We start from the raw sequence: 24,504 nt of genomic DNA on the forward strand, positions 1-24,504 counted from the left end.
TTGGATCATCTCTATGTAAGTGGCTCACTCAGCCATCTAATTTCAATGTAAAATTACAATAATCAAATCTTTTAGTCAAAATCTGAGGAATTTATATTACCATTTTACTTGGGGGAAAAAAACTATTTGCTACCTATATTTTTTCTAAATATTTATAGAGTTCAACTGTGTTGCCAGAAAGAAAACAAAGTAGGTACAGTTACGAACCACTCATTCCTTAACCTTAACATTCTCTTCCCACCAACTCCCCTTTCCCTTCCCTGGGAAAACATATACCCAAATGCTGGCTAGATGGCAAGGATATTTTAGACTCAAACATATTAAAAGTAAACATTGTTGCTAAGCCTGCTCGTATCCTGGCTCTTCTTTGTAAGCCCCCTATTTTTGGTCTGTCATTCCTCTCAGTTATTAAATGTTTAATAGTCATAATTAGATTAATCTGCAGAATTCCAGTGATTCTTATTAACTAGGTCTCAAATCTGCATATTTAAAAATTTGATGATTTTGGTGTGCTTGATCCTGGAACTGTTCTATGAGAAGCACTTCAGTTGACAGAAATCCAGTTCAAATTAACTTTATTAATAAATGGTACTACTGCTTGGATACTGAAGTGTTCAATCCCCAAGCCTCAGGACAATAAAATCACAGTGAGGCCACAGGAACAACTCAAAAGCTGCTAAATAAATGTCACCACAGCTCCTTCTCTGTCCTTATTTCTGTCCTCATAGAAAATATAACCCTGACAAAGTACTAATTTGTACACCTCAGTGACAGTCAGGCTGAAGATTTAAAATATCTCAGAGAGGTATTATTGGCCCTGCCTGGAGGTGTGGTCAGGAAGGCAGACTCATGTAGAAACAATAAACCTTCTGGAATAACTAGGGAATGAACTGATGGAAGAGAGGCAATTGCTAGAAAAAGGAGATTGTTGGAAGAGAGCAGTAGCTGATTGGGTAGAAGTTGTCACAGATATTCATGAGAACTGTATTTAGTGTAATTCAACTATTATAACTTCGCAGTGTGTTTAAACCGATAACACTGAACACCTTGGCTTTGAAATAGCACTTGCAAGTTTAAAAATTCCTTCCGGAACTATAGAGATGTTATGAGATACATAAAACCACAATAAGTGTGCTATTAGATAAAAATTATAAGCAAAGGCAGTTGGTGAAAAAAGTGTAGCCCAGTAATAATTATTTCCCCAAGTTACGATTTTATGGTGATTTCCACTTCCCAAAGTGCTTTCATAAAACCTACTCATGGATCACTCTTACCCTCTGCCAAGTAGTTAACTTCATACACGGCAAGATATCAGGGATAAGGAAATGTGGTAGCTGAGATATGGATTGATAATTGAAATTTTACCTTTAGAGATTTATTTCTTCATCTTCAATGCAATTTCTCCTAAAACAAAGCATAATCATCTTTAGTAACCATTTATGCCTCATTGTGAATGAACTGAGCAGGTCCTTCTCTGAGAAGGTTGTGATGGTATAAAACGAAAAACCAAAGGTATGGAGGAGGGGAGTAGGAAAAAAAAAAAACAACTGTCCAGCAGGAAAAAGTTGAGAAAAGAAAATCCTGGGTTGGTAATGACAAAATTCTCTCCAGTCAAAAATTACAGCAACTTGGCCGTTTAGCACCATCTATTCAGCCACATTCTATATGGAAAAGAAATCGACCAAAATGTTCATCCCTTCTGATTGGGACCATATTCATAAGATAAATATCAATGACCCAACTCTTCATATCATTTTTCTCCATTCATAAGGACGTGAAGTTCAGTACTTTTGTCAAGATATCTCAAATACAGGCACGCCTACCTTTCCTGAGACGGTGTCTCCCTCTGTCGCCCAGGCTGGAGTGCAGTGGCACTATCTCGGCTCACTGCAAGCTCCGCCTCCCGGGTTCACGCCATTCTCCTGCCTCAGCCTTCCGAGCAGCTGGGACCACAGGTGCCCACCACCATGCCCGGCTAATTTCTCTTCATTTTTAGTAGAGACGGGGTTTCACCGCGCTAGCCAGGATGGTCTGGATCTCCTGACCTCGTGATCCGCCTCTCTCGGCCTCCCAAAGTGCTGGGACCACAGGCTTCAGCCACCGCGCCCGGCCCAGGCATCCCTACTTCTTAAAATGTTCTAGCTAATAATTTTTACCTGAGGCAATTTTTTCCTTTTTCCATTTAATATATTCTTATTCTGCATTAGATCTAAAGTAAGGCTTTTGAAGGCTCTGGGGAATAATTACTGAGGTATCTTTTGACCTCAAATATTTTCTTTTCATCCTTAATCTTGAAGATTTGAGCACCTACTACAAGAATTTCCTGTGTAGAATCACTTCTTTCTTTTTGCAAACCCTATGGTTTACAGATATAAACATACACACATATACATTTATTTACAGATATCTATGTTTTAAAATAAAAGATTTTAAAATGATAGGACATTTTTTATATACAACACATCTTCAGCAACTGGATCTGTTGCTGTTGCCCTTTTTGTTCAAAAAGTTTTTGAAAGAATTATTGTAGCAATAAGATGAATTATAACAATAAACAATAAGACATTCATTACGTTTAAAGAAAAAATTAGTAAATAATCACAATTAGTCAATATTTTATTAACTGTATAGTAGACACTATTTAATGACTGTAGTCTATGTATATTGGCATGTCATCAAGTTTAATTCATATTGATTAGTATAAAAGTATAGAACTAGAGTTATGAGATAAAATATTTCTTTTCTCCATTAAAATACCAAACGTGGATGCTTATTTCATGCCATGTATTATTTCAATTACCAATCTAAAATCATAACATAATTTTGTTTCAGGGAAATTGAAGTTTGAGGAAAAACATATTTCTTAAGTTGTTTTCCTACATGGACATGTATTTATTAAATTCACAATGCATTTTGAAAAATATTTATTCATTGGTAAAATAGCTCAATGAGCATGCTTTCACTTTACAAATTCATTATTTAAATATTAAGGTCAAATGCATTAAACATTGGTGAACAGGTTTAGCAGTCTTCAAAGTACTGTGCACACACCCTAGTTGCTATGCAAATGGATTTAGTATAATGCAGGAAGAAAATATTAGAACACATGTTTCTCGTTAATTTTTTTTAAAGTTCACTCATTTAAAATGGCTATTTTTATGAATTCCCATAATATGTAAGATACTAGTGTAGAAATACATGTATGTAATTTGTAAATATGTTATATTTAATGGGTATGCTGGTGCACAATTGAATTTCCTAATAGCATTGCACAATTTAAAAACTTTGTAGATCTATTTTAAACTTTGAGGAAACTTTATAGTATTTTTCACAATGGCTGTACCAATTTATATTCCTATCAACAGTGTACAAGCATTCCCTTTCCCCACATTCTAATCAACAATTATTTTTGTATTTTTGATGATAGTAATTCTACAAAATATAATGTGATATCTAATGGTGGTTTTAGTTGTGCATATTCCTGATGATTAGCAATGTTTAGCTCCTTTTAAAATATCTGTTGGTCATTTGTATGTCTTCTTAGAAATGTTTACTCCAATCCTTTGTCCATTTTTTAATTGGATTATTTGTTCTTTTGCTATTTAGTTGAGTCCCTTGCATATTTTGCATATTAACCCTTTATCAGATACATGATTTGCAAATACATTCCTTCATTCTGTGGCTTGACTTTTCACTTGATTGCTTCCTTTCCTCTACAAAAGATTTTCAGTTTGATGCAATCCCACTGGTCTATTTTTGCTTTTGTTGCTTGTGCTTTTGGTAACATAACCAAAAAATTTTCAAGAGCAGTGCCAAGAAGATTTTCCCCTATCTTTTCTTCTAGTTTTGCAGTTTCAGGTCTTACAGACTTTAATACATTTTGAGTTGATTTTTGTATATGATGGGAGATAAGGGTCCAATGTCATTCTTTTACATGTGGATATCTAGATTTCCCAATACCATTTATTAAAGAAACTATCCTTTCCTCGATTATGCATTTCTTGGCATCTTTATCAAAGATCAGTTCACCATAAATATATGGATTTATTTCTGAGCTCTATTCTATTCCATTGGACTATATGTCTGTTTTTAAGCCAATATACTGTTTTGTAGCTTTGTAATGTATTTTGAAATCAGAAAGTGTGATATTTCTAGCCTTGTTCTTGCTCAAAATGGCTTTGGCTCTTTGAGGTATTTTGTAGTTCCATATGAACTTTAATTTTTTTTCTTACTATAAAGAATGCCATTGGGACTTTGATAGGTATTGCATTCAATCTGTGGATCACTTTGGGTAGTATGGACGTTTTTATAATATTAATCCTTTTTTCATTTATTGTTTTTAGATTACAATCTTGAATTCCTGGGCTCACATGATGTTTCTACCTCAGCCTTCCTAGCAGCTGGAAGTAAAGGCACACGCCACAATGACCAGCTAATTTTTTAATTTAGTGTTATTGAGATGGGATCTTGCTATGTTGCCCAGACTTACCCAGAACTCCTGGCCTCAAGCATCTTGCTGCTTTAGACTCCTGAATAGCTGGGATTACAGGCACAAGCCATCACTCCCAGCTTAATTCTTCTAATCTATGAACACAGGATGTTTTTTCATTTATCTGTGTCATCTTCAGTTTCCTGCATCAATGTTTTAGTTTTCAGTATACACGTCTTTCTCTTCTAAATATTTCATTCATTTTGTTGCTGTTGTTGTAAATGGGATTGTTTTCTTAATTTTGTTTTCAGATGGCTTGTTGTTAGTATATAGAAATACCACTGATTTTTGTATGTTGATTTTTGTATCCTAAAACTTCAATGAATTCATTTGTTCTAATATTTTGATGTATTGTTGAGTCTTTAAAGTTTTCCGCACATATGATCATATCATCTGCAAACAGATAATTTTACTTCCTTCTTTATTTGGATGACTTTTATTTCTTTTTCATCTCCAATTTGTTCTGGCTAGGACTCTCAGTACTATGTTGACTAGAAGTGGCTAGAGTGGGCATCTTTGCACCAGATCTTAGAGGAAAATCTTTACTTTTCCCCCATTGATTATGATGGTAGCTGCAGTTATTTCATATATGACCTTTACTATGTTAAAGTTAGTTTCTTCTGTACCTGTTTTGTTGTATTTTAACCATGAATGGGTATTAAATTTTGTCAAATGTTTTTTCTTATCTATTAATACGTTCACCTGGTTTTTCTTTTATTCTCTTAATGTACCACATTGATTGATTTAAATATATTAAACCATCCTCGCATCCCAGGGATAAATTATACTTGGTCATGGTGTATAATCCTTTTAGTGTGCTGTCAAATTAATTTTGCTAGTATTTTATCTAAGTTTTTTGTATCTATGTTCATAGGGATATTAACCTGTAGGGTTTTTCTTTTTCTTATGGGAACTTTATCTGACTTTGGTATCAAGGTAATGCTAATTTCATAAAATGAGTTTGGAAATATCCCTCCTATTTTTTGGAGAAGTTTTGGAGTTTAAAAAGGATTGGATTAATTCTTTTTGAAATGTTTGATGGAATTCACCCATAAAGATGTCTGGATCTGGGATTTTCTTTGGGAAATTTTTATTACGATTCAATCTCCATATTTGTTAGTGGTCTGGTCAGGCTTTCTATTTCTTCTTGACTGAATGATGGTAGGTTTTGTGTTTCTAGGAAATTATCCATTTATTCTAGGTTATTCAATTTGTTTCCATATAAGTGTTCATAATAGTCCTTTATGACCCGTTTAATTGCTGAGGTATTCATTGTAATGTCTCCTGTTTCATTTCTGATTTTATTTGAGTCTTTAGCTAAAGATTTGTTGATAAAAAACTCATAATTTTGTTGATTTTTTTCTTATTTTCTATTTTTTTATTTCTGCTCTATTTTCTGTTTCTTTTTTTCTGATAATTTTAGACTTTTCAGTTACTTGAGGTACAAAGAACTGAACCTTGTAAGTTGGGTTGCTTATTTGAGATCTTCCTTCTTTTGTAATGTAAGTATTTATGGTTATAAGCATCCTTCTTGGTGCTGCTTTTGCTGCAACACATTTGTTTTGGTATATGGTATTTTTGTTTTCTCATTTTTCTTGAGATTTTTTAAAAAATCCTTTTGATATCCTCCTTGACCCAAAGGTCCTTCAAGATTATGTGGTTTAGCTCCCACATATTTATTAATTTTTTTCGTTTCCATATAATCCAGCAATCCCACTTTTGGGTATGTACCCAAAGGAAATGAAATCAATATTCCTTTTTTAAAAATTTTTATTTCCATTCTAAGTTCTGGGGTACATGTACAGGATGTACAGGTTTGTTACATAGGTAAAAGTGTGCCATAGTGGTTTGCTGCACCTACCAACCCCTCACCTAGGTATTAAGCTCAGCATGCATTAGCTATTTTTTCAAATGCTCTCCCTTCCCCATCCCCATCCCCTGACAGGCCCCAGTGTGTGTTATTCTTCTCCCTCTGTCCATGTTTTCTCATTGTTCAGCTCCCACTTGTAAGTGAGAACATGTGCTGTTTGGTTTTCTGTTACTTTGGTGAGGATAACAGCTTCCAGCTCCATCCATGTCCTGCAAAGGACGTGATCTTGTTCCTTTTTATGGGTGCGTAGTATTCCATGGTGCATATGTACCGTATCTTTGATGGGCATTTGGGTTGATTCCATGTCTTTGCTATTGTGAATAGTGCTGCAATGAACATATGCATGCATGTATCTTTGTAATAGAATGATTTATATTCCTTTGGGTGTATACCCAGTAATGGGATTGCTGGTTCAAATGGTATTTCGGGTTCTAGATCTTTGAAGAATTGCCACACTGTCTTTCAAAATGGTTGTGCTAATTTACATTCCCACCAACAGTGTAAAAGCATTCCTATTTCTCTACAACCTCACCAGCATCTCTTGTTTCTTGACTTTTTAATAATGGCCGTTCTGACTGGCATGAGATGGTATCTCATTGTGGTTTTGTTTTGCGTTTCTCTAATGATTAGTGATGTTGAGCTTTTTTTCATATGTTTGTTGGCTGCGTGAATGTCTTTTCAGAAGAGTCTGTTTATGTCCTTTGCCTACTTTTGAATGGGGTGGGTTGGTTTTTTCTTGTACATTTGTTTAAGTTCCTTGTAGATTCTGGATATTATACCTTTGTCAGATGGACAGATGGCAAAAATTTTCTCCCACTCAGTATTTCAAAGAGATAGCTGCATTTCTATGTTCATTGCAGCATTATTCATAATTGCCAAGATATGGAAGCAACCTACATGCCCACCAATAGATGAATGAATAAGGAAAATGTGGAATCTCATGTGGCAGCTCAATTTTTAGTTTCTTAAGGAAACTGCAAACTGTCCTCCATAGTGGTTGTGTAGGGGAACATAGGGAGATGTTGCTCAAAGGGTACAAAGTTTTGGTTGTGCAAGATGAATGGGTTCTGGATAGCTAATGTACAGCATGGTGACTACAGTGAACAATACTGTATTGCATACATGAAATTAGCTAGAGAGTAGATCATAAGTGCTCTCACTGAAAAAAGGAAGAAAAAGGGAGAGAGAAGAGAGGGAGAGAAAGGAAGGAAGAAAGAAAAATAGTTATTATATGAGGATCATAAATTTGTTAATCAGCTTGATTATGGTGCTCATTTCACAATATATCACAGCAGCAAGTGTGTATCTTAAATGTGTATAATTCCTGGCTGGTCATGGTGGCTCACGCTTGTAATCCCAGCACTTTGGGAGGCTGAGGCGGGTGGATCATGAGGTCAAGAGATCGAGACCATCCTGGCCAACTTGGTGAAACCCCATATCTACTAAAAATACAAAAATTATCTGGGCGTGGTGGTGCGCGCCTGTAGACCCAGCTACTTAGGAGGCTGAGGCAGGAGAATAGCTTGAAACTGAGAGGTGGAGGTTGCAGTGAGTCGACATCACACCACTGCACTCCAGCCTGGCGACAGAGTGAGACTCTGTCTCAAAAAAGAAAAAAAAAGATGTGTACAATTTCTATTTATCAATTATACCTCAATAAAGTTGAAAAAAATTAAAACAGCAGCAACAAAGCCTGTTGGAATTTTGATAGGAATTGCTTTGAAGTCATAACAGCAATTTTGGGAGAAGTGACATTTTCTTATCTATGATAAGCATATGTCTTTCTATTTAATGTTTTTCAGTAAAGATCTGTAGTTTTAACAAAAAAGATAAATATGAGTGTTTAACTTGGCATATTTAATTGGCCATAGCTTACATCTTGGTGTCTAGCTGTTTAAGTATGTTATCATCCCAAAAATATAGTAAGTTCCTTGAGGGTAGTGACTGTGACTCATTTCTCCAATCACGTTAATCTCAGTGCTCAGGTCTCATAAACGTTAATAAATGCTTCTGTACTGACTAAAATTGAAAAAAGTAAGATTCTAGCATTGATCAGGAAGTGATAAAAGTGTAAAATTGTAACCTAATTAATAGTAAATATAAGAAGTAAGCCCAATAATATTAAAATAATATATAACTAAAAATGAAAACAATATTTAGTCAAATCACATTCTGAGTACAATATAATTCTCCGTATCATATGTCTTGTTGATTGTCATGCAACTCTTAGTAAACTAATGTTAAATGTAAAGAAAAAAAAAGTTTGTAGATTTGTAAACATTTAACTCTAACTGTAAGCTTGTTCACTCTTGTGCGGCTGGTATGTAATATGGTGCTTGACATAGAATAGAGATGCTCAGTAAATACTTGTGAATGAATAATTAATAAGAATGGATAGAGAAGGACTCCATGCATTATTTACATTTCGAATGTTATAGAAATAGACCCAATTCACAAATACAGTTGATGTTTCCTACACCTGTTTGTTTTTGTTTGTTTGTTTGTTTTAGACATGTAAACTTGGTGTTTGCTGTAATACTGGATTGTCTCAGGCAGTACAGAGCCTTCTGAAATGCATTCCCCTATATTTTTTTTAGCTTTAGTGTAGAACAAAAACAAAAATAAAAACAAAAAATAAACGATATAAGTACATAGTTGATATGCTTGAATTCCATTTGGACTTAATGAAGAGGAGGTTAGGAAAAAATTTACTATCAAATCTAAAAATGTTGAAAGGGAGCAAAAGGAGGTGTTGCAGGAAGACTTACAAAGACATATCTTTTACTACTAATGTTCAAAACCCCAGCTTTCAGGAATAAATGTCATTTTACTTTTTTTACAAGACTGTATATCTCTAAGTTTACCTAGGTTTCTAAAATTAAAATTAAGCAATAAGGAGAAATAAAAACTTTAGGAGGAATTCTTTTTGAAAAGGAATGAGTAACTGCATAGCTTCTCATACAGAAATTATAGCCCTGTTATTTTGGAAGGAATTGTAGTATTTTCTAAGAAACCTGCAGTTTGGGTCTCAGCAAGGTGTAGGAAACGAAGGATATAAGATTGTTTGCTGATAAACTTGAAGATCAAAGCAGAGAGTATAATGCCATAGGTATGCAAAATCACTGGAAAGAGAATCATCTTGGCAATTCCAAGCCTGATTGAATCATCATGGCCAAGGAAAGATTATACCAATAACGTGAGTGCTGCTCAGTCAAAGAGCACCTATGTAGTAGTTGGACTTCAGAGCATTTCAGATGACTTCTGGTATATCTACAGATGCAGGGAGTGTAACCAATGGACTTTTAAGGGTTTTTTTGGTTTTGGTTTTGGTTTTAATCAAGACCATTCTTATTGGGAAGTTTAAGTTAGTGTCTCTGCTTGATAGGATTCCATCCCAACAAGGGCCTCCTCCTGATTTGGTTGCTTACATGGGCACATGTACTAATTAAATGGGCTTAGGTCCTTTCTGATTCCCTTGATAATGGTTCTTCAGGTGAACTAATCAAGTGGCTTCTGATGATGATTGGATTCAGGCTGAGAACATGACCATCGTAGAAATGTAGGCATTCCAAACCATGAGGCAGAGTTCTTGTTAACATTCCGGTGTCTTCTAGCTGAGATTCACTTTAGGAACCATGAAACTTGCTCAGATCTTATCACTCCTATATGAAGACAGAAGCCAAGTCCTCATTTTTCAACATTAAAAGGTTTCAATATAAAAAGGTTTAATATTGAAAGCATTTTTCAATATTAAAATGTTGACCAAAAGCCAGAATTTGGCAGTTCAGTGAGCTCCAGCCAGCCTCCACTTCAAGAACCTAGCTAGCTACTTCTATGTTCTCTCTTAACCCAGAAAGAATTTTTACACAAAATAAAAGTCAAACGTCTACCTGTGCACAAAATAGCAACCAAATAAACCACAAAAGACTTGAAGAACAAGGTGGGAATTTGCTTTGCAATTTCCTAAAGGGGTGGCACAGTAATCTCAGACTGCATCATACAACATCAACATACAGCAGTGCTCCAAGTTTTCACACTTGAAACAGCTGTTTTAAAGTCAGTCTCCTCACTTCCATCTTTTTGCAAGTGATCCTCTCATACACACCTTGCATTTCATAGTCTTTAGCTCAGGTTCTACCACTTTAAAAATCTACCCGAATTCTGAACTACACTCCCTCTGAGAAAAGCAGTTGTTTCTGAGTGTTCTTAGTAAACAGTCCCCCTGAGATTCTGGAGAATAAAATCCTCTACCTTAGTATAGTTGTAGGAACAAAAACAGCCTTGGAAAGTCTTTGAAATGATGTATCATCTTTGTTTAAAAAGTAAGTATGGAATGGTTTTTTTTTTTTATTTTAGCACAGGCACAAATTATTTAATATAAGAGTAACATATTGAGAGAAAATGATTATTTAAACCCTTGTTTGATAGTAAATTACTCTATCACAGGTAGAAAGGGAAAGGCTTTGAAAAGAATTCCAAGGGATATTTGAAAATGTTTGGTAATGAAATAATATTTAGAATTGAATTTATTTTTGGTATTACAGAGTTGATTGCTAGATAACACTCTTAATCTCAGGTCATTTCTCAGGTTATTGTATTTTGCTTTTATTTTATTCTAAGGAAACTCATTTGGCTGTACTTGACTCAATTCTTTTATTTCCTGGTGATATGATGCTAGCCAAGTCATTTCATTTCTTGGAACTTTAGTTTTTTCACCTGTAACATAGGGTTAATATTTGTACTGTTATTAAGAATAAATGGTATAATTTTATATGTGTAATAAGAAAAATTTTAACAACTGACATCACAACTCACCCTAGTAAGAAAGTTAAGGGACAATTGCCTATATGCTAGAACATAACATGTGAGTTTCATTTTCTTCCTTAAAATTATTTATTCCTCTTGAATTAATTTTTGTATAAGGTGTAAGGAAGGGATCCAGTTGCAGCTTTCTACATATGGCTAGCCAGTTTTCCCAGCACCATTTATTAAATAGGGAATGATTTCGCCACTGCTTGTTTTTGTCAGGTTTGTCAATGATCAGATAGTTGTAGATATGCGGCATTATTTCTGAGGGCTCTGTTCTGTTCCATTGTCTATATCTCTGTTTTGGTACCAGTACCATGCTGTTTTGGTTACTGTAGCCTTGTAGTATAGTTTGAAGTCAGGTAGTGTGATGCCTCCAGCTTTGTTCTTTTGGCTTAGGATTGACTTGGCGATGCAGGCTCTTTTTTGGTTCCATACGAATTTTAAAGTAGTTTTTTCCAATTCTGTTTAGAAAGTCATTGGTAGCTTGATGGAGATGGCATTGAATCTATAAATTACTTTGGGCAGTATGGCCATTTTCACAATATTGATTCTTCCTACCCATGAGCATGGAATGTTCTTCCATTTGTTTGTATCCTCTTTTATCTCATTGAGCAGTGGTTTGTAGTTCTCCTTGAAAAGGTCATTCACATCCCTTGTAAGTTGGATTCCTAGGTATTTTATTCTCTTTGAAGCAATTGTGAATGGGAGTTCACTTATGATTTGGCTCTCTGTTTGTCTGTTATTGGTGTATAAGAATGCTTGTGATTTTTGTACATTGATTTTGTATCCTGAGACTTTGCTGAAGTTGCTTATCAGCTTAAGGAGATTTTGGGCTGAGATGATGGGGTTTTCTACATATACAATCATATCATCCGCAAACAGGGACAATTTGACTTCCTCTTTCCCTAATTGAATGCCCTTTATTTCCTTCTCCTGCCTGATTGTCCTGGCCAGAACTTCCAACACTACGTTGAATAAGAGTGGTGGGAGAGGGCATCCCTGTCTTGTGCCAGTTTTCAAAGGGAATGCTTCCAGTTTTTGTCCATTTAGTATGATATTGGCTGTGGGTTTGTCATAGATAGGTCTTATTATTTTGAGATATGGCCCATCAATACCTAACTTATTGAGAGTTTTTAGCATGAAGGGCTGTTGAATTTTGTCAAAGGCCTTTTCTGCATCTATTGAGATAATCATGTGGTTTTTGTCTTTGGTTCTGTTTATATGCTGGATTACGTTTATTGATTTTCATATGTTGAACCAGCCTTGCATCCCAGGGATGAAGCCCACTTGATCATTGTGGATAAGCTTTTTGATGTGTTGCTGGATTCGGTTTGCCAGTATTTTATTGAGGATTTTTGCATCAATGTTCATCAAAGATATTGGTCTAAAATTCTCTTTTCTGGTTGTATCTCTGCCAGGCTTTGGTATCAGGATGATGCTGGCCTCATAAAATAAGTTAGGGAGGATTCCCTCCTTTTCTATTGATTGGAATAGTTTCAGAAGGAATGGTACCAGCTCCTCCTTGTTCCTCTGGTAGAATTCGACTGTGAATCCACCTGGTCCTGGACTTTTTTTGGTTGGTAGGGTATTAATTATTGCCTCAATTTCAGAGCCTGTTATTGGTCTATTCAGAGATTCAACTTCTTCCTGGTTTAGTCTTGGGAGGGTGTATGTGTCCAGGAATTTATCCATTTCTTCTAGATTTTCTAGTTTATTTGTGTAGAAGTGTTTATAGTATTCTCTGATGGTAGTTTGTATTTCTGTGGGATTGGTGGTGATATGCCCTTTGTCATTTTTTATTGCATCTATTTGATTCTTCTCTTTTCCTCTTTATTAGTCTTGCTAGCAGTCTATCAATTTTGTTGATCTTTTCAAAAAACCAGCTCCTGGATTCATTGATTTTTTGAGGGTTTTTTGTGTCTCTATTTCCTTCAGTTCTGCTCTGATCTTAGTTATTTCTTGCCTTCTGCTAGCTTTTGAATGTGTTTGCGCTTGCTTCTCTAGTTCTTTTAATTGTTATGTTAGGGTGTCAATTTTAGATCTTTCCTGCTTTCTCTTGTGGGCTTTTAGTGCTATAAATTTCCCTCTACACGTTGCTTTGAATGTGTCCCAGAGATTCTCGTATGTTGTGTCTTTGTTCTCCTTGGTTTCAAAGAACATCTTTATTTCTGCCTTCATTTCGTTATGTACCCAGTAGTCATTCAGGATTAAAGACTTAAATGTTAGACCTAAAACCATAAAAACCCTAGAAGAAAACCTAGGCAATACCATTCAGGACATAGGCATGGGCAAGGACTTCATGTCTAAAACACCAAAAGCAATGGCAACAAAAGCCAAAATGGACAAATGGGATCTAATTAAACTAAAGAGCTTCTGCACAGCAAAAGAAACCACCATCAGAGTGAACAGGCAACCTACAAAATGGGAGAAAATTTTTGCAACCTACTCATCTGACAAAGGGCTAATATCCAGAATCTACAATGAACTCAAACAAATTTACAAGAAAAAAACAACCCCAACAAAAAGTGGGCAAAGGATATGAACAGACACTTCTCAAAACAGGACATTTATGCAGCCAAAAAACACATGAAAAAATGCTCATCATCACTGGCCATCAGAGAAATGCAAATCAAAACCACAATGACACACCAGTTAGAATGGCCATCATTAAAAAGTCAGGAAACAACAGGTGCTGGAGAGGATGTGGAGAAATAGGAACACTTTTACACTGTTGGTGGGACTGTAAACTAGTTCAACTATTGTGGAAGTCAGTGTGGCAATTCCTCAGGGATCTAGAACTATAAATACCATTTGACCTAGCCATCCCATTACTGGGTATATACCCAAAGGATTATAAATCATGCTGCTATAAAGACACATGCACACGTATATTTATTGCAGTGGTATTCACAATAGCAAAGACTTGGAACCAACCCAAATGTCCAACAATGATAGAGACTGGATTAAGAAAATGTGGCACATATACACCATGAATTACTATGCAGCCATAAAAAAGGATGAGTTCATGTCCTTTGTAGGGACATGGATGAAGCTGGAAACCATCATTCTCAGCAAACTATCGCAAGGACAAAAAACCAAACACCACATGTTCCCACTCATAGGTGGGAATTGAACAGTGAGAACACATGGACAGAGGAAGGGGAACATCACACTCTGGGGACTGTTGTGGGGTGGGGAGAGGGGGGAGGGATAGCATTAGGAGATATACCTAATGTAAATGACGAGTTAATGGGTGCAGCACACCAACATGGCACATGTATACCTATGTAAAAAACCTGCACGTTGTGCACATGTACCCTAAAACTTAAAGTATAATAATAATAAAAAAATTATTTATTCCTCAAAAAGAATAACAATGTTAAAGTCTCATGTTATAGGACATTCTTTTAATAGTTTCATGTTGAACAACAGAAAAACTGTTTGGGGAAGATTTGGGAAAGATTCCTGAAACGGCCTCAATCAATGTTAGTTTCAGTTGTTTATAAAGGTTACCCAAGAGAATTGGTTACAAAAAAGGAGGCAAATAAATTGAACCCAGCCATAGTCATTATTCCCCCACCACAACCGTTCAATTGCAAGTGTTGAATGTCACTGAAAATAAAGGTCACTTGAAAAGGCAGTAAGTGGTTACATCATGGAGAACATAAATAACAAGTTCTCATTTTGGCATTGGATAAAATTTCAGTAAAGGCAGGCTGATTGGATTAAAAATGCTATACTTGGAACTAGTTAGAAATTAACTTGATGTGTGTGAGGGTTAATATTGAGTGTCAAGTTGATTGGATTGAAGGATGCAAAGTGTTGTTCCTGGGCATGTCTGTGAGTGTGTTGCAAAAGGAGATTAACATTTGAGTCTATGACTGGGAGACGCAGACCCACCCTCAATGTGGATGGGTACCATCTAATCAGCTGCCAGTGCAATAGAATAAAGCAGGCAGAAGTTGGGAAGAGCAGACTTGCTGAGTCTTCTGGCCTTTGTCTTTCTCCCACTCTGGATGCTTTCTGCTCTCGAACATCAGACTCCATGTTCTTCAGCTTTTGGACTCTTGGGCCACAAGCAGGTGGGAGTTGGGAGCACTAAAGTGTCTTATAAAGTTAAGATAGTATTATTCTCAATCTGATAACTTGCATCAAAAACTTGACATCTGCTATAAGTACAATGGAGTATTTTGTGTCCAATTCTATGACTTTAAAAAAATTAATTTGAGGCATTTGTGTAATTTTATAATTCAGATTAATTCTCTTATCTTTTTTGAGGCCTATTTTCAAATAAGGAAGATTTGAGTAACCAACTGTTTATTTCAAAATAAGTATTTTATAAAATAAGGGTAAAGCATCATGTTTTTAGTGAAGAGAAACCTGTCACTGAGATAACAATTGCTTTGAATCTTCCTTACTTCATTTTTACATGAAATCTCCATGCTTATGCTAGAGCCACAAGCTTGCTAAATTTCTTTGCGCACAATTTTATAGTTATTACCTTCATTTTAAAAGAGCCATATTAGAAATTCAACTGCATTATTTACTTTACCAGGGGGCCTTTCTCAGGAACATAAATATTAGGTGTAGAGAACATGTGGATCACAGCACCCAGGTAGAAGGTGGCTCAGCCAAGATCTTTAGGAAAATTGCCTTTAAAAGTTAATGGAAAAAGCATGAACTTCTAGAATCATAACTTTTAAAAAAAGCATGAGAAATTAAATCATTCTAATTGTATCATAAAATGATGTCACATGTCTATCTATCTATCTATATATATATATCTATATATCTATCTATATATATATCTATATATCTATCTATATATCCATATATCTATAGATAGATATATATATGGTTTCCATAATAAGAAAGGCTTCATCATTTTTGGTAAATGAAAGTGGCATTTTATAAGCTTTAGGTAAGAAAAGCAGTTATGTGAAGTTCTGTCTGCCAGTAACTATTGCCAAATTAGCCAGTCTTATTTAAGCTACTTTACATCTTAAATAATTTTAGGGATGTATCTGTTTTGAAAGCATGAGTCTAGTTTATGCAAGACTGAATGATAAGAATTCAAATTCAAAGCTGAATGTGCTTTGTGTTTTACTGTCCTCTGCAAAGAATTTGTCTCCATTTAAAATGGAGGAGTGGAGAGGGGCAGGACACCACTTCCTCAGTCACAAAGGGTTTTTACCGTGTTCCTTATGTCTCTTGTTATCATGGATCTATTCCTGTAAAACTTGTAGTCATTATTTTCTAAAAAAAGACTTTGAGGCCTAACTGCTGACATGTAATCAAAGTAGAATTATTATGTATCTTGGTATAATCCACTGTAATCAAAGTCGTATACTCTCTGATTACATGTGCAATTGTTCTACCAGTTATGAAACAGTTGCTGGGAATGTTCTTGAGAACCAATTTTTCCCCTTATCAGTCCTTCATGAAATCTGCTTCTGCATTTACAGTAAAAATCTTAAAGTCTTTGTTCCCTCAAACACTCATTATCTTCTATATAAAGCTTCATGGGAGGAATTTCTTCTGGAATTTGGTTTTGAGGTCCTAACTTTTCACAACAACAGAGAAGAATGAAAAATCAGAGATGCTATCAGAGAGAATTAAATAGGAATTCTAAGAGAGAAAAAAATTGTCCTTGACCAAGCTTATTTATAATATTTTTATTCCTCACACTGGAAGGTTCGTTCGTTCACCCACAAACATCCCATTTCATCCTGAGGGTTGGAGTAGCATCAGTATTCCTAAGTTCTCAAGCTGCACACTCTACTTCCTGGGCTTATGGCAGACATTGTTAGTTGATCTAGGTACTGTTTGTTGCATGACCTCAGAATCTTTGTCAATACAAAGGATTGGCAGCCAATGCCAAGCAGTCACTACAAGATGAAACCCATCTGTCACCTTTAGGTTAGAAAGCATGACTAAAAATTCCCCCTTTAAACACTTCGGTAGATGTTTGTGTGAAGACATTGAAACCTTATCAGATTTGCAGAAGACATCACAATGTGAAGGTTGACTTGTGAGAGCAGCTTAGGGTTATGCAAAGAACGTGATCTGGATACAAGCTCAGGCTTTGACTCCCAGGATGATACTGTGCAAATCACCTTCCATCTTTTTCCTTTAGTAAAATTAATACCTTAATGTACCACTTGGATCTACAGTTAGGATCTAATTTAATAATGGGTGTGAAAACCATTTATGAAGTGTCCATTGATAGACACTTGGAAGCCAACGTTATTTTTATATGTTTCTTGGAAAACTGCGAGACAAGCATGTTTTTTACTCACCTATTGTCTTACCCTGTTTGGGCTGCCATAACAAAATACTGTAGATTACATAGCTCAAATGACAGAAAATTATTTTCTCTTAGTCCTGGAAGCTGGAAAGTCAAAGATCAGGATCTGGCAGCTTCAGTCTCTAGTGAGAATTCGTTCTGGCCTGCAGATGGTCGCCTTCTTACCGTGTCCTCACGTCGTGGGGAGAGAGCAAGAAAATTTCTCTGATGTCTCATCTTTTAAGGAAACTAACTCTACTGGATCAGGATAGATCCTTATGTATCACTTTATTTAACCTTAGTTTTGTAAAGGACTTATCTCCAAATACAGTCACTGTCACATAGAGGTTAGGAATTCAACTTATGAATTTGGGAGGGACATATTTAATGCATAACAACTGTGTGTCTTAAACTCCTGGCTTAGAGGGGCTGGCAGTCATGTCAGCAAATCTGAACCCAGGCACAGAGGAGCAGCATTTATTTTTATTATACCAGGGGGATGCAGGGAGTTCTGGCTCAAGAGGAGCCAGGCTGATTAGTGTAGTTCTTAATAATACTAGGGGGCACCATATTAGATTCTAAGCCAAGTAGTGCCAAGAGATTGAGTTTAGCTAAAGGTTCAAGAAAAAGAAATGAGATCCAGCCTTGAGGTCTGGCTGAGGACATATAGAGATCAGGCCCTGGCCTACTTCCTCACCGAGACCCTCTAAGAAATCCCATAGTGGAAGGCTACAAAGCCTAGAGGGACCCATCCCAAGGATAGTGAAGCCCCAGAATGTAGCAGACGACATGAGACACAAGGGGTAGATATGACTAATATTGTTATTTGCTCATTATCTAGGCAGGGCTACAGTCAAACAGACCACTCATCCCTAATAGGCAACTGAAGTGGTTTAGCCATCAGATCCAAGGAGCTGGAAATTTTCCCTTCTTTTCCAATTCCCTGTCCCTCCCCTTCCCTGTCTGCTTTCTCCATCTTTTTCCGTTTCTTCTTCCCCCTGCTTCTCCTCTTCTCATACTTTTTCTTCTTCTCCTTCTTCTAGAATATATTAGCAGAATAGAAGACTTTGTTTTCTTCCAGGCCTCAACTAAATAAATAGATTCTTTTTATACAGCAATAAATAAAACATTCAAAATGTCAAGAGATAGTTATTAGTCAAGTTTCTGAATAAAGTTGCTTCATTTTCTACTCAATAAAAACTGAGATAACAGATATTACCTGTACTGGTTTCTCAGCCCTGACAGGTGAGACCTTACTTTATGTATTTCAAGAATGAACAAAAACCCATCTTAGGAAGGAGCTACTCAGAGAGTCATCCATGGTCAGACTCTGCAACACAGCCTGGTCACTTTTTCTTTCCCCTTGAGGTGAGCTGTCTCTTTATAAGCAAAATGGATAGCTGAAAATGAGGACTTCATGTCCTACTTTCCTGTTCTCATCTTGGGCAAGGTCAGGCCAGCTTCCTTTACTCTCTGCCAGATTTATAAAGTCACACGCACGGAAAATCAATTACCCAACAAAAAGCAAGCTATAAAGCATCTTACACTTTTGTTCTCTTTCTCTTGATTTAATTTATGTAAGTTAGCTTGTGGGAATAGACCAGGTTAAGCTTCCCACATCAGGCTTCCTGAAGAGTGAGCACTCACAGCATGTGTCCACAGGTTGCCCAGGGCGGGACAGTCTCTGTGTGCCTTATGGGATTAGGCAGGGGTCTCTTTGAATGGAACACAAAAATGAAATCTCACATAGGGTCTCAATGTGAAGAGCAGATGGGGATGCTGTATCCAGAGAGAGGAGAGAGGTGACTTCAGGGAGAGGTGGTGTACCCTCTTAGAGGCACACTTTGAGAACCACTTGCTCTGCACAAGTTTTCATCAGCAGACTCACTTATTGGATTCTATCCAGGATGGTGGAACAAGAGGAGAGCCTAGATGTTGTAGGACAGATTTTAGCTAGTTTAGAAAACAAAAGAAACAAATAGAAACGTCCTTGATCAGAGCCACGTAACAACATAGTAGGTTCTTTCACAAAGCAGCAAAATTCCTGACACTATAGCATTGAAGAAGGGCTGGTTGGCACTTTTTAGAGATATAACTATAGAACTTTCCTCATCAGGTGAGACTGGTTCAGATGACATCTGGTTGTTCATTGTAATATTCATAAGTTTTCTGGTGATATTTGACATCTTAGCAGTGTGCAGAGCCCACAGGCAGCTGAAATATAATGAATTGCTTGAGGAAAATATTGAGTGTATGGAGTATACGATTATAGGAATTATGACTATAGATGCCATTTCTGGCCAACTTACCAATACCAACACACAAAGGCTGCTGGCTGTCAGTGAGGGCCACCTCAGCTTTTCAGCATTAACATTTTAGGTTAGTCTGATTTTTATATATTCAATAAGAGCAAGGGTGAGAAGAACAATACTCCTAGGTACGCATACTTGGTATGCAACATTGGTATGGGAAACAGTCACAGAAAGAAGCACTTAACTACAGGGAGTAGATCCCAAAGCTTCTGTGGCCAGAGGTCTGTACCATTGTTCTGTCCTCCCACATTTGAAAGTTGGTTATTTGCTATATATAAATAACCAAAATGATCCTTGGCACAGAGTAGACTCATAGACCCTGGGGTGCCCACTTGACCACTGCAGTGGTGCTGGACGTGTGGTCCAAAGCATGGCTTTCGCAGCCAAACACACTACTGTGCCTGTGTGTGTATGTGAATGTGGGCAGGAAACATGGGACTTCTAGATAACCACTCATGCATGTTCCTTTTTAGCGTCAGATACAAGTATTTATAATTTAATTTGAGGAAAAAGCTTAATACAACTTCAGAAATGAAAGTGAGAGTCGATTTCATATGTTAGAAAATGAGAGAAGGCCTGTTTCCATCTTGCTGCAGTTTTTCTCTTTTTTTTTCTCTCAACACTTTAACTTTGGAATGAAGCAATTCAAATTATGTTCCCTATGGTCTTTGGCATGAATTTTACAAATTGAAGAAACAGAGCAAAACAGAAGAGAGAAGCTACCATTGGTATAATGGATTTCATTTTTCTTCTTTCCTTTTTAGTCTGTTGTTTTTGAAGTGGATTCCCACAGGTATAGAATTTCCTTCATGAAAGTTGAAATGAAACTGAAGAGCTCTTCACAGAGAGAAGGCCGTGTGATACCAAACATGCTTTCTATTTCATCTCCACAATGAGAATGGATTTTTGGTGATATCGCTATGAGGAATTTGGCTCAGGTCCGACTTACAGTGGGTCCAGCAGGTACCTGGACACATCCTGTGGTCATATCCCCAGTGCCAGAATGCATAATTGACATGGACATATTTAGCAGCTGGCAGAAGCCTCACATTGGCTGACTGGTGAGTTAGGGCTGCTATGATGGGAGAAGCCAAATGGAAGCCGTTGGGGCTGCTTCTACCTATAAAAATAGTACATCAAATACAATATCACATCCATAAGGGATTGCGGAGATTAGCACCGCCATTAAAGACTTGAAAGACACAGGGGTGGTGATTCACACCACATCCACATTCAACTCTGCCATTTGGCCTGTGCAAAAAACAGATGGATCTTGGAGAATGATAGTGGATTTATCATAAGCTTAACCAAGTGGTGACTCCAATTGCAGCTGCTGTACCAGGTATGGTTTCATTGCTTGGGCAAATTAACACATCTCCTGGTAGCTGGTATGCAGCCATTGACTTAGCAAATGCCTTTTTCTCCATTCCTGTCCATAAGCACAAGCAATTTGCCTTCAGCTGGCAAGGCCAGAAATATACCTTTACTATCCTGCCTCAGGGGTATATCAACTCTTTGTGTCATAATCTTATTCAGCGAGACCTTGATCACTTTTCACCTCTGCAGGATATCACACTGGTCCATTACATTAATGACATTATGCTGATTGGATCCAGTGAGCAACAAGTAGCAAACACACTGGACTTATTGGTGAGACATTTGTATGCCAGAGGATGGGAAATAAATCCAACTAAAATTCAGGGAATTTCTACCTCAGTAAAATTTCTAGGGGTCCAGTGGTGTGGGGCCTGTAGAGATATTCCTTCTGAGGTGGAAGATAAGTTGCTGCATTTGGCCCCTCCTATAACCAAGAAAGAGGCACAACACCTAGTGGGCCTATTTGGATATCGGAGGCAACACATTCCTCATTTGGGTGTGTTATTCCAGCCCATTTATCAACTGACCCGAAAGGCTGCCAGTTTCGAGCGGGGTCCAGAACAAGAGAAGGCTCTGCAACAGGTCCAGGCTGCTGTGCAAGCTGCTCTGCCACTTGGGCCATATGACCCAGCAAATCCAGTGGTGCGGTGAATCATAGCAGAAGCCTCTAGGATTTTGGAGCAAGGCTCTGCCATCTTCTGCAGATAACTACTCTCCTTTTGAGAGATAGATCTTGGCCTGTTACTGGGCTTTGGTGGAAACTGAATGTTTGAATATGGGTCATCAAGTCACCATGCGACCTGAACTGCCTATCATGAACTGGGTGCTTTCTGACCCATCTAGCCATAAAGTGGGTCATGCACAGCAGCATTCCATCATCAAATGGAAGTGGTATATACATTGTCAGGCTCGAGCAGGTCCTGCAGGCACAAGTCACTTACATGAGGAAGTGGTTTAAATGCCCATGTCTCCACTCCTGCTACCCTGCCTTCTCTCCCTCAGCCTGCACTAATGGCCTCATGGAGAGTTCCCTATGATCAGTCAACAGAGGAACATAAGACTAGGGCCTGGTTCACACATGGTTCTGCATGACGTGCAGGCACTACCTGAAAGTGGACAGTTGCAGCACTACAGCCTCTTTCTAGGACATTCCTGAAGGACAGCAGTGAAGGGAAATCTTCCCAGTGGGCAGAACTTTGAGCAGTGCCTGTGGTTGTGCACTTTGCATGGAAGGAGAAATGCCCAGATGTGTGATTATGTACTGACTCATGGGCTATAGCCAATGGTTTGGCCAGATGGTCAGGGACCTGGAAGAAGCATGATTGGAAAATCAGGGACAAAGAAATTTGGGGAAGAGGTATGTGGATGGACCTCTCTGAGTAGTCAAAAACTGTGAAGATATTTGTATCCCATGTGAGGGCACACCAACAGGTGACCTCAGCAGAGGAGGATTTTAATAATCAAGTGGATAGGATGATCCATTCTGTGGACACCACTCAGCCTCTTTCCCCAGCCACCCCCGTCATCACCCAATGGGCCCCTGAGCAAAGTGGCCATGGTAGCAGGGATGGAGGATATGCATGGGCTCAGCAAACTGGACTTCCACTCACCAAGCCTGACCTGGCTACAGCCACTTCTCAGTGCCCAATTTGCCAGCAGCAGAGACCAACAGTGAGCCCTCGATATGGCACCATTCCCTGGGGTGATCAGCCAGCTACCTGGTGGCAGGTTGATTATATTGGACCTCTTCCATCATAGAAAGGGCAGAGGGTTGTCACCACTAGAATAGACACTTACTTCAGATGTGGGTTTGCCTATCCTGCAGGCAATGATTCTGCCAAGAGTACCATCTGTGGACTCATGAATGCCTTATCAACCATCATAGTATTCCATACAACATTGCCTCTGACCAAGGCCCTCACTTTGCAACTAAAGAAGTGTGGCAAGGAGCTCATGCTCATGTAATTCACTGGTCTTACCGTGTTCCCCATCATCCTGAAGCAGCTGGATTGATAGAATGGTAGATAGCCTTTTGAAGTCACAATTACAGTGCCAGCTAAGTGACAATACTTTGCAGGGCTGGGGCAAAGTTCTCCAGAAGGCCATGTATGCTCTGAATCAGCATCCAATATATGGTACTGTTTCTCCCGTAGCCAGAATTCACAGGTTCAGGAATCAAGAGGTGGAAGTGGAAGTGATCCACTAGCAAAATTTTTGCTCCCTGTTCCCATGACGTTACGTTCTGCTGGCCTAGAGGTCTTAGTTCTGGAGGGAGGAACACTGCCACCAGGAGACACAACAATGATTGCATTAAGCTGGAAGTTAAGATTGCCCCCTGGACACTTTAGGTTCCTCCTGCCTTTAACAGGCTAAAAAGAGAGTTAGTGTTGGCTGGGGTGATTGACCCAGACTATCAAGATGAAATCAGTCCACTACTCCACAATGGAGGTAAGGAGGAGTATGCGTGGAATACAGGAGATCCATTAGGGCATCTCTTAGTATTACCATGCCCTGTGATTAAAGTAAATGGGAAACTACAACAGCCCGATCCAGGCAGGAGTACACATAGCCCAGACCCTTCAGGAATGAAAGTTTGGATCATTCCTACAGGAAAAAAAACACAACCTGCTGAGGTGCTTGCTGAAGGCAAAGGAAATACAGAATGGGTAGTAGAAGAAGGTAGTCATCAATACCAGCTACAACCGTGTGACTAGCTGCAGGAACGGGGACTGTAATTGTCATGAGTATTTCCTCTTTCTTTTGTTAAAAACATGTTTGTGCACGTATATACTTGCACTGAGAAAATATCTTCATTTTATTTCCTTTTTCCTTTATCATGTGACAATAAGTTTTATTGACTTCATGTCAGCATTTAAGTATTGTCAACTTTATGTAATAGTATTTGGGTTGGCGATTGGTGCGTTTCTGGTTGTACAAAGGATAGTTGTATTATGTTAGGCATAATTATGACATTATAGTTGTCTTTATTTGAAGATTATGTATGATCTCAGAAGATGTGTATGGATTCAAGTTGACAAGGGGTAGGCTTGTGATGGTTAATACTGAGTGTCAACTTGATTAGATTGAAGGATGCAAAGTATTAATCCTGGGTGTATCTGTGAGAGTGCCAAAGGAGATTAACATTTGAGTCAGTGGGCTGGGGAAGGTAGACTCACCCTTAATCTGGATGGGTACTATCTAATCAACTGCCAGCAAATATAAAGCAGACAGAAAAATGAAATATTAGACTGGCCTAGCCTCCCAACCTACATCTTCCTCCCATGCTGGATACTTCAAACATCAGATTCCACGTTCTTCAGTTTTGGAACTCAGGCTGGTTCTTCTTGCTCCTCAGCCTGCA

The 24,504-nt window shown here is 37.8% G+C and overlaps 1 pseudogene; it reads left to right on the forward strand.

Moving 5' to 3' along the window:
- Positions 1–20,686: 20,686 nt before the first annotated feature.
- On the forward strand, positions 20,687–23,878 carry LOC131382331 (uncharacterized; annotated as a pseudogene).
- Positions 23,879–24,504: the final 626 nt, after the last annotated feature.

The sequence above is a fragment of the Hylobates moloch genome, unplaced genomic scaffold (genome assembly GCF_009828535.3).
Source record: "Hylobates moloch isolate HMO894 unplaced genomic scaffold, HMol_V3 SCAFFOLD_22, whole genome shotgun sequence".
NCBI lineage: Eukaryota > Metazoa > Chordata > Mammalia > Primates > Hylobatidae > Hylobates > Hylobates moloch.